Consider the following 14,925-nt stretch of genomic DNA (forward strand, 5'->3'; position numbering starts at 1 on the left):
AATTAGAGAAAAAATTAAAAAATATATGGAAACAAATGAAAATGAAAATACAACAATCCAAACACTTTGGGATACAGCAAAGGCAGTCGTTAGAGGAAAATACATTGCAATCCAGGCCTATCTCAAGAAACAAGAAAAATCCCAAATACAAAATCTAACAGAACACCTAAAGGAAATGGAAGCAGAACAGCAAAGACATCCTAAACCCAGCAGAAGAAGAGAAATAATAAAGATCAGAGCAGAAATAAACAATATAGAATCTAAAAAAACTGTAGAGCAGATCAATGAAACCAACAGTTGCTGTTTTGAAAAAATAAACAAAATTGATAAACCTCTTGCCAGGCTTCTCAAAAAGAAAAGGGAGATGACCCAAATAGATAAAATCATGAATGAAAATGGAATTATTACAACCAATCCCTCAGAGATACAAGCAATTATCAGGGAATACTATGAAAAACTATATGCTAACAAACTGGACAACCTGGAAGAAATGGACAAATTCCTAAACACACACACACTTCCAAAACTCAATCAGGAGGAAATAGAAAGCTTGAACAGAACCATAACCAGTGAAGAAATTGAATTGGTTATCAAAAATCTCCCAACAAATAAGAGTGCAGGACCAGATGACTTCCCAGGGGAGTTCTACCAGACGTTTAAAGCAGAGATAATACCTATCCTTCTCAAGCTATTCCAAGAAATAGAAAGGGAAGGAAAACTTCCAGACTCATTCTATGAAGCCAGTATTACTTTGATTCCTAAACCAGACAGAGACCCAGTAAAAAAAGAGAACTACAGGCCAATATCCCTGATGAATATGGATGCAAAAATTCTCAATAAGATACTAGCAAATCGAGTTCAACAGCGTATAAAAAGAATTATTCACCATGATCAAGTGGGATTCATTCCTGGGATGCAGGGGTGGTTCAACATTCACAAATTAATCAATGTGATACATCACATTAATAAAAGAAAAGATAAGAACCATATGATCCTGTCAATTGATGCAGAAAAAGCATTTGACAAAATTCAGCATCCTTTCTTAATAAAAACCCTCGAGAAACTCGGGATAGAAGGAACATTCTTAAAGATCATAAAATCCATTTACAAAAAGCCCACAGCTAACATCATCCTCAATGCAGAAAACTGAGAGATTTTTTCCCTGAGATCAGGAACACGATAGGGATGTCCACTCTTACCGCTGTTGCTTAACATAGTGTTGGAAGTTCTAGCATCAGCAATCAGACAACAAAAGGAAATCAAAGGCATCAAAATTGGCAAAGACGAAGTTAAGCTTTCACTTTTTGCAGATGACATGATATTATACATGGAAAATCCGATAGACTCCACCAAAAGCCTGCTAGAACTGATACATGAATTCAGCAAAGTTGCAGGATACAAAATCAATGAACAGAAATCAGTTGCATTCTTATACACTAATAATGAAGCAACAGAAAGACAAAAAAGAAACTGATCCCATTCACAATTGCACCAAGAAGCATAAAATACCTAGGAATAAATCTAACCAAAGATGTAAAAGATCTGTATGCTGAAAACTATAGAAAGCTTAGGAAGGAAATTGAAGAAGATATAAAGAAATGGAAAAACATTCCATGCTCATGGGTTGGAAGAATAAATATTGTCAAAATGTCAATACTACCCAAAGCTATCTGCACATTCAATGCAATACTAATCAAAATTGCACCAGCATTCTTCTCAAAGCTAGAACAAGCAATCCTAAAATTCATATGGAACCACAAAAGGCCCTGAATAGCCAAAGTAATTTGGAAGAAGAAGACCAAAGCAGGAGGCATCACAATCCCAGACTTTAGCCTCTACTACAAAGCTGTAATCATCAAGACAGCTTGGTATTGGCACAAAAACAGACACATAGACCAATGGAATAGAATAGAAACCCCAGAATTAAACCCACAAAAGTATGGCCAACTAATCTTTGACAAAGCAGGAAAGAATATCCAATGGAAAAAAGACAGTCTCTTTAACAAATGCTGCTGGGAGAACTGGACAGCAACATGCAGAAGGTTGAAACTATACCACTTTCTCACACCATTCACAAAAATAAATTCAAAATGGATAAATGACCTGAATGTGAGACAGGAAACCATCAAAACCCTAGAGGAGAAAACAGGAAAAGACCTCTCTGGCATCAGCCGTAGCAATTTCTTACTTGACACATCCCCAAAGGCAAGGGAATTAAAAGCAAAAATGAACTATTGGGACTTCATGAAGATAAAAATCTTCTGCACAGCAAAAGAAACAATCAATAAAACTAAAAGGCAACCAACAAAATGGGAAAAGCTATTTGCAAATGACATATCGGACAAAGGGCTAGTATCCAAAATCTATAAAGAGCTCACCAAACTCCATACCTGAAAAACAAATAATCCAGTGAAGAAATGGGCAAAAAACATGAATAGACACTTCTCTAGAGAAGACATCCGGATGGCCAACAGACACACGAAAAGATGCTCAATGTCGCTCCTCATCAGGGAAATACAAATCAAAACCACAGTCAGATAACACCTCACGCCAATAAGAGTGCCAAAATGAACAAATCAGGAGACTATAGATGCTGGAGAAGATGTGGAGAAACAGGAACCCTCTTGCACTGTTGGTGGGAATGCAAACTGGTGCAGCCACTCTGGAAAACAGTGTGGAGGTTCCTCAAAAAAATAAAAAATAGACCTACCCTATGACCCAGCAGTAGCACTGCGAGGAATTTACCCAAGGGATACAGGAGTACTGATGCATAGGGGCACTTGTACCCCAATGTTTATGGCAGTACTCTCAACAATAGCTAAATTATGGAAAGAGCGTAAATGTCCATCAACTGATGAATGGATAAAGAAATTGTGGTTTATATACACAATGGAGTACTATGTGGCAATGAGAAAGAATGAAATATGGCCCTTTGTAGCAATGTGGATGGAACCGGAGAGTGTTATGCTAAGTGAAATAAGCCATACAGAGAGAGACAGATATCATATGTTTTCACTCTTATGTGGATCCTGAGAAACTTAACAGGAACCCATGGGGGAGGGGAAGGAAAAAAAAAGAGAGAGAGAGGTTAGAGTGGGAGAGAGCCAAAGCATAAGAGACTCTTAAAAACTGAGAACAAACTGAGGGTTGATGGGGGGTGGGAGGAAGGGGAGGGTGGGTGATGGGTATTCAGGAGGGCACCTTTTGGGATGAGCACTGGGTGTTGTATGGAAACCAATTTGACAATAAATTTCATATATTAAAAATAAATAAATAAACAACAATCAAATAAATAAATAAATAAGTAAATAAATAAAGTGCCAAGTGGATTTTATCCCTGGGATGCAAGGATGATTCAACGTGTGCAAATCAATCAATGTGATATGTCACATTAATGACATGAAAGAAAATAATCATATAATCATTTTAATAGATGCAAAAAAAGCAGTTGATAAAATTAAAAATCAATCCATGAAAAAACCTCTTAAAAAATTAGGTAAAGAAGGAACATATCTCAACATTATAAAGACCACATAGGACAAGCCACAGCTAACATCATACTGAGTGGTGAGAGGCTGAAAGCTTTTCCTCTAACATCAGGAACAAGAAATGGGTGTTCACTTTCACCCTTCCTATTCAGGATAGCACTATAAGTCCTAGCTAAAGCAGACGGGAAATGAAAACATATGAAAAGTATCACAACTGGAAAGAAGGAGTAAATTTGTCTCTATTTGCAGACAACATGCTTTTATGTATAGAAAATCCTAAAGACTCAACCACAATACTGTTAGATCTAATCAATGAAATCAGTAAAATTGCAAGACACAATATTAACATATAAAAATTCAGTAGCATTCCTATATGCCAACACTGATTTTTCTTAGAAATAAAGAAATGCATCCTGTTTACAATAGCATCAAAAACAATAAAGTAGGAATAAATTTAACTCAAGAAGTGAAAGAGCTCTACTTTAAAAACTCTAGGACATCGATGAAAGATATCAAGTAAGATATAAATAAATGGTAAGACATCCCATGTTCATAGATTGGACAAATTAATATTGTGAAAATTTCAGTACTACCAAAGGCCATCTATAGATTCAATGAAATCCCTATCAAAATTCCAATGCACTTATTACAGAAGTAGAGCAAACAATCCTAAAATTTATATGGAACCACAAAAGATTCCAAATAGCCAAAAAATCCTGAGAAAGAAAAACAAAGAAGGAGGCACCACTCTTCCTGATTTCAAGCGATACCATATAATGCTACAGTCATCAAAACAGTATGATATTGGCGTAAAAACAGAAAAATAAACCAATGGAACAAACCCAAGCATATGTGGTCAACTAATATTTGACAAGAAAGCCAGGAATACTTATCGGGGAAAAGATGGTCTCTTCAATAAATAGTGGGATAACTGGATATTCATATGTAAACGAATAAAAACGGGACTGTATCTTACACCACTCACAAAAATTAGCTCAAAATGGATTAGACCTACATGTAAGACCTGAAGACATGAAACTCCTAGAGTAAAACATAGGAATAAAGCTCCTTGACATGGGTCTTGGCAATGACTTTTTGGTTATGACACCTAAAGCAAAAGCAACAAAATAAAAATTAATAAATGGGACTGCATCAACTAAAAAAGCTTCCGCATAGTGAAGGAAACCATCAACAAAGTGAGAAGACAACCTACAGAACAGAAAAAAAAATTGTAAACTGGTGATCTCACAAGGGATTAATATCCAAAACGTATAAAGAACCCATACAATTCAATAGCAAAACCACCCATATAATCCAATTAAAACTGGGAAAAGGATCTCACTAGACCTTTCTCCAAAGAAGATATATGAAAGTCCAACAGGTACAGAAAAAGATGCTAAACATCACTAGCATTAAGGCAATGCAAATTAGAACCAAAATAAAATATCATTTCATGCCTGTTAGAATGGCCATCATCAAAAAGACAAGAGATTAGAAATGCTGGTAGTGATGCACAGAAAAGAAAACCCTTGCACACTGTTAGGATTGTAATTTGGTACAGCCACTATGAAAAACAGTAAGGAGCATCCTCAAAAATTTTTTTAAATATAGAACTACCATATGATCCAGCAGTTCTACTTCTGGAAATATAACCAAAGGAAGTGAAAACACTACCTCAAAAATAAATCAGCACCACCATATTCATAGTAGCATTATTTACAATAGCTAAGACATGGAAACAACCTAAAGTGTCCATCAGTGCATGAGCATATCAAGAAAGTTGTGGTATATACATACAATGAACTTTTATTCAGCCATAAACAATGAGGAAATCCTACCATTTGCAACAACATGGATAAACCTTGAAGGTATTTTCTAAGTGAAAGTCAGAGAAAGACAAATACTGTATGATCCCACTTTTATGTGGAATCTAACAACAAAAACAAACATACAAAAAAAGCCTCATAGAGAAAGAGTTCAGAGGCAGAGGGTGGGGGCAGGGGGAATTGGAGGAAAATGTGAAAAGGTACAAACTTAGATTTGTAAGGTAATATAGGATACAATGATGACTGTAGCTAATATTGCTTTATAACACATAGGAACGTTGATGAGAGTAATTCTTAAGAGTTCTCATCATAGGTGAAATTTCTTTTCTTTCCTTTTCTTTCTTTCTTTCTTTTCTTTCTTTCTTTCTCTCTCTTTCTTTCTTTCTTTCTTTCTTTCTTTCTTTCTTCCTTTCTTTCTTTCTTTTTGTACCCGTAAGAGTAGATAGATGTTAGCTGAACCCATTGTGTTAATCATTTCACAATATATGTAAACTAAACAGTCATATTGTACCTCTTAAGTTTATACAGTGATATATGTCAATTATTTCTCGATATAATTGGAAAACAGAGAAAAAGATAAAATGGAATGCTTAAAACATGTTTACATATGCCAAAAGAAGTCAGAAAAAGTGACAAAAGTAACAAAAAACAGATGAGATGAAGCGCACAAAAAGAGAAAAATGGTAGATCCAAACCCAACTATATCAATAATTACATTAAATATACATGTCGTGGCACTATAACCAAAATATAACAATTGACAGATTAGATGGCCAAAGCAAATTTCCACCAATATACTATGTTAATATATGATATAGTTAATGTCAAGAAAGAGACATTAACTATAAAAAGAGAAACAGGATAAAATTTAAAAGATGGAAAAACATATACCAGTCAATTACCACTCTAAAGAAAGCTAGAGTATCTATATTAATACCAGACAAAATGGACTCTGGTCAAAGATAGCCAAGAGATAAAGAGGTATGTTTCTCAAGATAAGTAGCCAATTCATGAAGGTGTAACAAACCTAATTAATTAAGAACATATAAGAATCCCACATGTATACACAATTATAACAAAATTTCAAAATATATAAAACAAAAAGTCATAGAACTACAATAAAAGATAGACAAATCGACAGTCATAATTGGAAATTTCAAATCCCCTCTCAGTTTAACAGAAGTAGACAGCAAATCTATCAACCAATATGAACTAATTGACATTTATGTAGCATGACACATAGCAATAGCAAAATACACATTCTTTTCAAACATACATGAATTATTCACTCAAATACACCATATATTGTGGCATAAAAGAAGAGTCAATAAATGTCACAGGGTACAGAGTACATTAGCTGGCTATAACAGAATTAAAAATGGGTAAGGGACACTAAGGAATGTACTCCTGAAATCATTGTTGCACTATATGCTAACTAATTTGGATGTAAATTTAAAAAAATACAATAAAACAAAATAGGATTCAATTTTTTTAATCCTGCAAAATCTACATTTATTGGGATAAAACTATACTTTCAAATAACCCAGCTCTAGAAGAAATCAAAGTTGAGATTAGAAAATATTGTGAACTGAGTAACATATCAAAATGCATTGACTGCAGCTAAAGTAGTATACAAGGGGTATTTAAAAAAATTTAATGTTTATTTATTTCTGAAAGAGAGAAAGACAGGGAGCAAGCAAGGGAAGGGCAGTGAGAGAGGGAAAAACAGAATCCAAAGCAGGCTCCAAGCTCTCAGAGGTCAGCACAGAACCTGATGTGGGCAGGCACTCACGGATTGCAAGATCATGACCTGAGCCAAAGTTAGGATGCTTAACTGACTGATTCTCCCAGACACCCTTTTAGGGGGATATTTTTTAACCTAAAATGCTTGTAATAGAAAACAGGAAAGAATGAAAATCTAAGCTACCACAGTAAGAAACAAAACATTCCACATGGGGGGCGGGGGGTGGGGGAGAGAAAGTTATACCCAAATGAAGTAGAAAAAAGAAAATGATAAATTTTAGAGTAAAATCAAGGAAATGGAAAATAGGCAAACAGGAAATTAATAAAATAAAATGCTTGTTTACTAAAAAGATAAATGATTTCATACATTTGATAAGTGCTTAGCCAGAGTTATCAAGTGAAAAAGAGAGGAGATACATTTGCTAACATCAAGAATGAACGAGGAGACAATACTAGAGATCCCATATTAATAAGACATTATGGGGAAATTATAAAAAACATTAGGCCATAAATTCAACAAATTAAATGAAAATAACACATTAATAGAAACAAATTACCAAAACTAACACAAAAGAACATAGAAAAGCTGAAAAGCCACATATGTTTGTAATTACAACCTTCTTCCTAAGACAATTCCAGTTTCATTTAGCTTCACTTGTAATTTGTATGATATAACTTAAGGAACAAATAATACCAATTCTCCCGGAGCTGTTTCGAAAAACAGAGTAGGAGGGCAAACTCCTTAAATCATTTTATGAGGTCAGCATTATTCTGATAATAATACTGGACAAAAATAGGATTAGGAAAAGAAAACTATAGACAAATATCTTTGATGAACATAAATACAAAAATACCTAACACAATTCTAGTAAATAAAATCCAGAAGTATTTCAATGAAGATTCATCTCAGGTTTGCAAGATTAGTTTAGCATTTGAATATCAATCAATATATTTCACTGTATTAGTAAAATAAAGGAGATAAAATATATGCTTATCCTAATAGATGCAGGAAAACATTCAATAATTTTTAACAGTCATTTATGATAAAAAAAAAAACTCTTAGCAAAGTTGAAGAGAACTTTCTTACTCTGACAAAGAGTATATATAAAAGAATGAGAGGAATCATCATATGCAGTCATGACAGACTGAATATTTCCCTCAGATATTTGCATTAGGTAAGTTTTTCTGATCACTTCTACTGTGTTTATTACTAAAAGTCTTAGTTAATGAAATGAGACAACTAAAGGAAATAAAAGACACAAAGATTGGATATAAAGAAATAAAACTGTATTCACAGATGACACCATCATACACTTAGAACATCTTGAAGAATTTATACCAAAGTTTCGAGAAGTCATCACTGAATTCACCAAGGTCACAACGCAGACTATCAGTATACCAAACTTAATTGCACTTCTATATATAGCTAGCAATGAACAGTTTGAATGTGAAATTTTAAAATTTCACTTATTATGACTTTAATATAATGACATTATTAGGGAAAATTTAATAAAATATGTGCAATATCTGCAAACTAAAAATTTAAAAAGCATTTCTGGAAGAAATTAAGACATCTGAATACAGGAAAGATTTGGGACATTCATGAATTGGAAGGAAAACAATTCCTTTAAGATACCAATTCTCTCTAAATTGGTCTATAATTCTATACAATCTCAATCAGAATCCAGGAAAATCCCACCAAGCTGATGGGTAAAACTTGACAAGCTAATTCTGAAATTCATATGAGAAATTTATGTGGAAATGCAAAGACCATAGCATAGCCAAAACAATACTGACTAAAAACATATGAAGAATCCATACTACTTGGGTAAAGACCTACATTGGTTAAATATTGTACTTAATCGTAACTAACCTCAGCCTTTACCTTAAAAGAAATTAACTCGATATGGATGGTATACCTAAAATAAAAGCTAAATCTTTCAGACAGAATCACGAAGAAAATCTTTGCAACCGTGAGATTGATAAAGATTTCTTAGAAAGGACACCCAAACACACACACATACACACACATAACACAACCATAAAAGAATAAAAAGTCAATTGCACCTCCAAAAAAATTTAAACTCTGATATTTGAAAAGCACCATTAAGAAAATGAGCAAGCAAATTATAGGCTGGAAAAATAATATTTGCAATATGTGTAGCTGACAAATTATTTTGTATCAGGAAAGTATAAGGTGATCTTTCAACTCAATTATAAGTGGACAAACAACTCAATATAAATATGGGTAAAAATTTGATCAGATACTTCACAAGAGAAGATGCACAAATGACCAATCGGCACATGACAAATGGTCATCAATAGGCACCAAGGAAATGCAAATTAAAACTATAATTAGTTACTTCTATACACCTATTAAAATAGCTACAATCAAAAAGGTTAGCAATACCAACTGTTGATGAAGATATGGAATACTGCAACAGGAACTCTCACCTTGCTAGTGGTAGTTTAAAATGATATAACCACTTTGGAAAGCAGTTTGATAGTTTGTTATAAAATTAATCATACTTACTTGTTTTGTTTGTCCAAGAAAAGTAAAGCATATTTCTAGAAAAACACTCATAGTTACATTATCACAGCAACTTTCTTCATAATATTTCAAAACTGGAAACAGTCTAAATGTCAATCCACAGATGAATGTATAAACCAATTGTAGTATATCCATTCAAGGGAGTACTATGCAGCAATAAAGAGACTACTGATACAGTTAACACTGTTATGCTGCAGGAAAGAATCAAGCAATATAGGCTTACATGCCATAGAATTCCTTTCATATGAAATTCTAAATCAGAAAAAGTCATATATAGTAACTGAAAGCAGATTAGTGTTTCCCTGGAACTGTGTAGGCTGGTGGGGTGAGGACAATTGTGGACTGCAAATAGGCTTAAAGGATCTTACTGAAGTCATGGGAGTGTCCTAGCTCTTGATTTTGATGGAGGTTACACAAATATACAACACTTAATAAACTGTTCACTAAAAATGGGTGCATTTTATTGTATATAAACTATACATCAAAAAAATATACATTGATTGACTGGATCCTACTAAATTTAAAGACTTGTAAACATTTACCAATCAGGGTTAGGAAAATAATTTTGCCTATAAGAAGCAAACCTTTTAGGAAGCTTTAAGAAAAGAAGGCTACTATAAAGATACACTGGGGCTGGAATTTGAACCAGAATTTATCTGATAACCTCTTTACCCCAGGCAGCTCTTAGCAAAGGAGCAAAATTTAAAATGAGGGAAGTATGGGGCAAACAGGAAGCCAATCAAAATGAAGCTCACTGAGTAGTTTTACTGTGTCAGGCTCCATGCTAAGGATATTTCATATGTTATCTTGTATGATTATCAAAACAATATATGATAAGCATTATTAAATCTTTTAAATAACATGCTCAAGCAACAAAACTAGAAGTAGAGATGTTGAGATGTGAACTGAAACCTATTGTCTCCAAAGACATAGCTTTTGCCACTTAAGTAAGAAAAAGTAATTGATGAGAGGTGCCTGGGTGGCTCAGTCAGTTAAGCATCTGACTTCGGCTCAGGTCACAATCTTGCGGTTCGTGAGCTGGAACCCCGTGTCAGGCTCTTTGCTGACAGCTCAGAGCCTGTAGCCTGCTTTGGATCCTGTGTCTCCCTCTCTTTCTGCCTCTCTCCCGGTCATACTCTGTCTCTCTGCCTCTGTCTCCCTCAAAATTAAATAAAAACATTAAAATTAAAAAAAAAGAAAAAAATAATTGATCAGTCAATGTTTATTAAAAATGCAAGGATGGGTTGTTTTGTCTTTAAAAAGGAAGAGAGGAGAACTCATCAAACTCCACACCCGAGAAACAAATAATCCATTGAAGAAATGGCCAGAAGACATGAATAGACACTTCTCTAAAGAAGACATCCAGGTGGCCAACAGGCATATGAAAAGATGCTCAATGTCACTCCTCATCAGGGAAATACAAATCAAAACCACACTCAGATAACACTTCACGCCAGTCAGAGTGGCCAAAATGAACAAATCAGGAGACTATAGATGCTGCAGAGGATGTGGAGAAACGGGAACCCTCTTGCACTGTTGGTGGGAATGCAAACTGGTGCAGCCGCTCTGGAGAACAGTGTGGAGGTTCCTCAAAAAATTAAAAATAGATCTACCCTATGACCCAGCAATAGCACTGCTAGGAATTTGCCCAAGGGATACAGGAGTGCTGATGCATAGGGGCACTTGTACCCCAATGTTTATAGCAGCACTCTCAACAATAGCCAAATTATGGAGAGAGCCTAAATGCCCATCAACTGATGAATGGATAAAGAAGTTGTGGTTTATATATACAATAAATACTACTTGGCAATGAGAAAGAATGAAACATGGCCTTTTGTAGCAATGTGGATGGAACTGGAGAGTGTTATGCTAAGTGAAATAAGTCATACAGAGAAAGACAGATACTATATGTTTTCACTTTTATGTGGATCCTGAGAAACTTAACAGAAGACCATGGGGGAGGGGAAGGGGAAAAAAAAGTTAGAGAGGGAGGAAACCAAACCATAAGAGATTCTTAAAAACTAAGAATAAACTGAGGGTTGATGGGGGGTGGGAGGGAGGGGAGGGTGTGATGGGTATTGAGGAGGTCACCTGTTGGGATGAGCACTGGGTGTTGTACGGAAACCAATTTGACAATAAATTTCATATTTAAAAAAAAGGATGAGAGGTTTGTCTTCAAAAGAGAATGAGAACTTCTAACTCTGAGAGAGATGTCAGAATTTGAATATGAATAAAGTACTTAAAATTTTGAAATGGTATATTTTGAAATGCAAGGAACTTGATACTTATATTTCATAGTTAACTTGACCTGATTTCCAGTTTCTGAACTGATAGACATCAGGAAGCCTCTTAAATTTTCCCCAATAACTAAATAAATTAGTGTGGCAGGATGATGCTTTTACATTAGTAGCTTTTTAAAATAAGCTGGTCTAAGATTATGTTCCTTATGAGAATCATCATTTTTGTTGGCTGTCTCCAGTGACATTGTACAAGAGACTGGATCCTAATTTTTATAAATCCTTCAAATCCAGTCTTATAAAGGCATGGCGGTATTATTTTCCCCCTTGAAAATGATATAAGGTTATGGGGACAAGTGATGAATAAGAGAACTTAAAAATTAAAAATTGTGAAGAGAGGGAAAAAATGGGAGATTCAAACAAAAATGCAACCTAGTACTAAATATGAAGTCTTGTATTTAAGCGAAAACCCCAAAGGCACAATAAAGGATAAAGGGACCTGGCTTACCTGAGATCCATTTGAAAGAGACTATATAGAACTGTGTGAAATAGAAGCACAACATAGACCAAATGTATATAAAACTAACAAGAACAAGATCTTCAAAGTGTGCTAAAGAAAGTTTCCAGAACGTTCTAGTGTAATCAGGTTGAGTGTAGAGTGCTGTGTTCAATCTAAATAGCCACATTTTAAGTTGGACTTGGACAAACTACAGTTCATTTAGAGAAGGCAATCAGAATAATGAAGTATTCAGAAAGCACATCCTGGGAAGAATATGTGAAAAAGTTGAAATGAAAGGGTTTTGTGATAAACGTCTGATGGATGAAAACTGATTTTGCATTTCTCAGTGGGAACAATCAGTACATGAAGGGGGATGTCTAACAGACATACTTTTCCACAAATGAGACAGGCTGCTTCCCAGAGGGATGAACTTCCTCCCAACTGCTGGAGAAGATGAAAAATGATAATCTTTTCAGAAGAGTATAGCTGGAGTTCTAAGGTTCTCAGCCTTCACTGCTATCAGATACCTTGCATGTTACAGAGCAAAAGGATTTGGCCATGGTTTGGTTGAGAAGGATGAAGAAGAGAAAGGAATTCAACAGTCGTTTCACAGATTCTTGAGTAAGGAGTAGGAGGACAAAAAGGCAAGAAGAGTAGATGTTTGGGGAGAATCTAATAAACTCTATTCTGTGGTAGATTTAAAAGTTTTACTGAAATTCCAATGTCATACCCAGGTGTAAATATTTGGTTGATATTATTTGCAAATGTGTGGCTGTTTCATGAATAAAAGGCAAAGGAGTTGTATAATTCTGGACCTTATTTGCCTAGAAATAGTTGTTGAAGATGAGAGTGTGAATGATATCTGAAGGGAAGGGAGAAAGAAAGAAGGAAGGATAAGGAGAGAGCCTTGAGGAATTATTACTTTTCAGGGCCAAAAGAGAGTGGAGTAAGAGAAAAAAAAACATTAAAAGGAGAAAAATAGGAGGTTTATAGAAGCCAAGAACGAAGAGAATACCAAGATGTCAGGGGCCACTGAAGATATTGAAAATACTGCAAACAGGTTAAGGAGGACTCCGAAAGTTCCATTTAACTTGACCCTCAGGATTTGGACCTACGGGGTAATTTTCTGTAAACTAATGGATACAAATGTTAGTAAATAGAAGTAGTGAGCATACTTTTTTCTTTCAGTGAATTTAGTGGCAAAAGAAATAATAGTGAGATAGCATGTTGATTGCCAAACAAGATAAAAGCAATTTTTTTAAAGAAAATAAAATGCTTTTGTGTACGTTTATGTAAGCAAAAACAATTAGAGAAAAGACCAATGATGTCAAAGAAGGAAGAGGTATAGCCTGTAGATCTTGGAAAAACCAAGCAGTAAGAAGCCCCAAAACGCTTGGTGACCTTGGGGTCATTGCTAACTCTTAAGTCTCAGTTTCCTGATACGGTACCTGAGATATCTACTTTTACATGTCACTGAGAGGCCTACACACGAAGTACATAACAAGTCTATCTCAGTGCTTGATACACAGTCATTATTTTTTTTAAAAAACCTAGTATTTCTTTTGGAAAGGAGATAGAAACAGGAGGGCAGAGAAGGAAAGATGAAGATACCAGAGAAAGTTTCAGAGAATGAAGCATGGTGACAGATGGAGAGGAGGAAAGATTATGGAGGTTGTACCAGATGGCCTCTGCTTTTTCAGTAAAGTAGGAAGGAAGGTCATCTGTTCAGAGTGAGGACAGCATGGTTGAGAATGAGGCATGAAAAATGTAGAAAAATGTTAGAATACTTTTTCTTTCTTCCAAGAGAAAAGGGATATACAGTTCAGTGAGGCACAAGATGCTGAGATTCTGAGGAATAAGATGCCTAGAAGTGAGCTTTCTCATAAGTTTATCTGGCAAAGCTTGGCATCTTGAGAATGAATGAGTAGCCCACAAATGGGAAGGTAACTCATTTGGAAGATTTGGCAGGATCTAGGGCACTGTAAGCAGTGATTCTGGTGTGATATAACAGAACACCTGGAGGTAACTGACATGCAGTCTTGGCGCATGGGGAAGGCTCGTGATGCTAGAGGTAGGACAAAAAACCACACACTTGAGAGGCAGCTGAGGATATAGGGGTCATGATGAAGGTGGAAAAACAGGTGTGGGAGATGGGAATGGAGATGGTTGTTGTAGGTGACAGGAGCTCTTATGTATGGATTATTGGAGCTGAGTCAGTCTTAAGAGAAGAAGAGTGTGAAGAGGTATAAATAGAAGGTGGCTGAAGTACATTCATATCAAGACCGTAGGCATTGAAGAGGTTAGGAAATTTTTATAAAGGGTGTGGTTTTGGACATCAATGAAGATTGTAATATTATTGAGCCAATAAAAAATTTAAGGAAGAAAAATATAATATGATAACCACAATAGAGCTTCATTGAAGAAAGGTAAGAATAGTAGTTAGGTGATAGTTCCATGGTGGTGAAGAGGCCTTTAAAAGGTGCCCCACAGTCAGAACAAAACATTTACCGGGGACTCAACAGACCTGAGCTTGAAGCATGACTCTGCCACCAACGAGTTGTTAGATTTCCCAGCTAAAGAG

Source organism: Panthera leo, chromosome A3, assembly GCF_018350215.1.
Source record: "Panthera leo isolate Ple1 chromosome A3, P.leo_Ple1_pat1.1, whole genome shotgun sequence".
NCBI lineage: Eukaryota > Metazoa > Chordata > Mammalia > Carnivora > Felidae > Panthera > Panthera leo.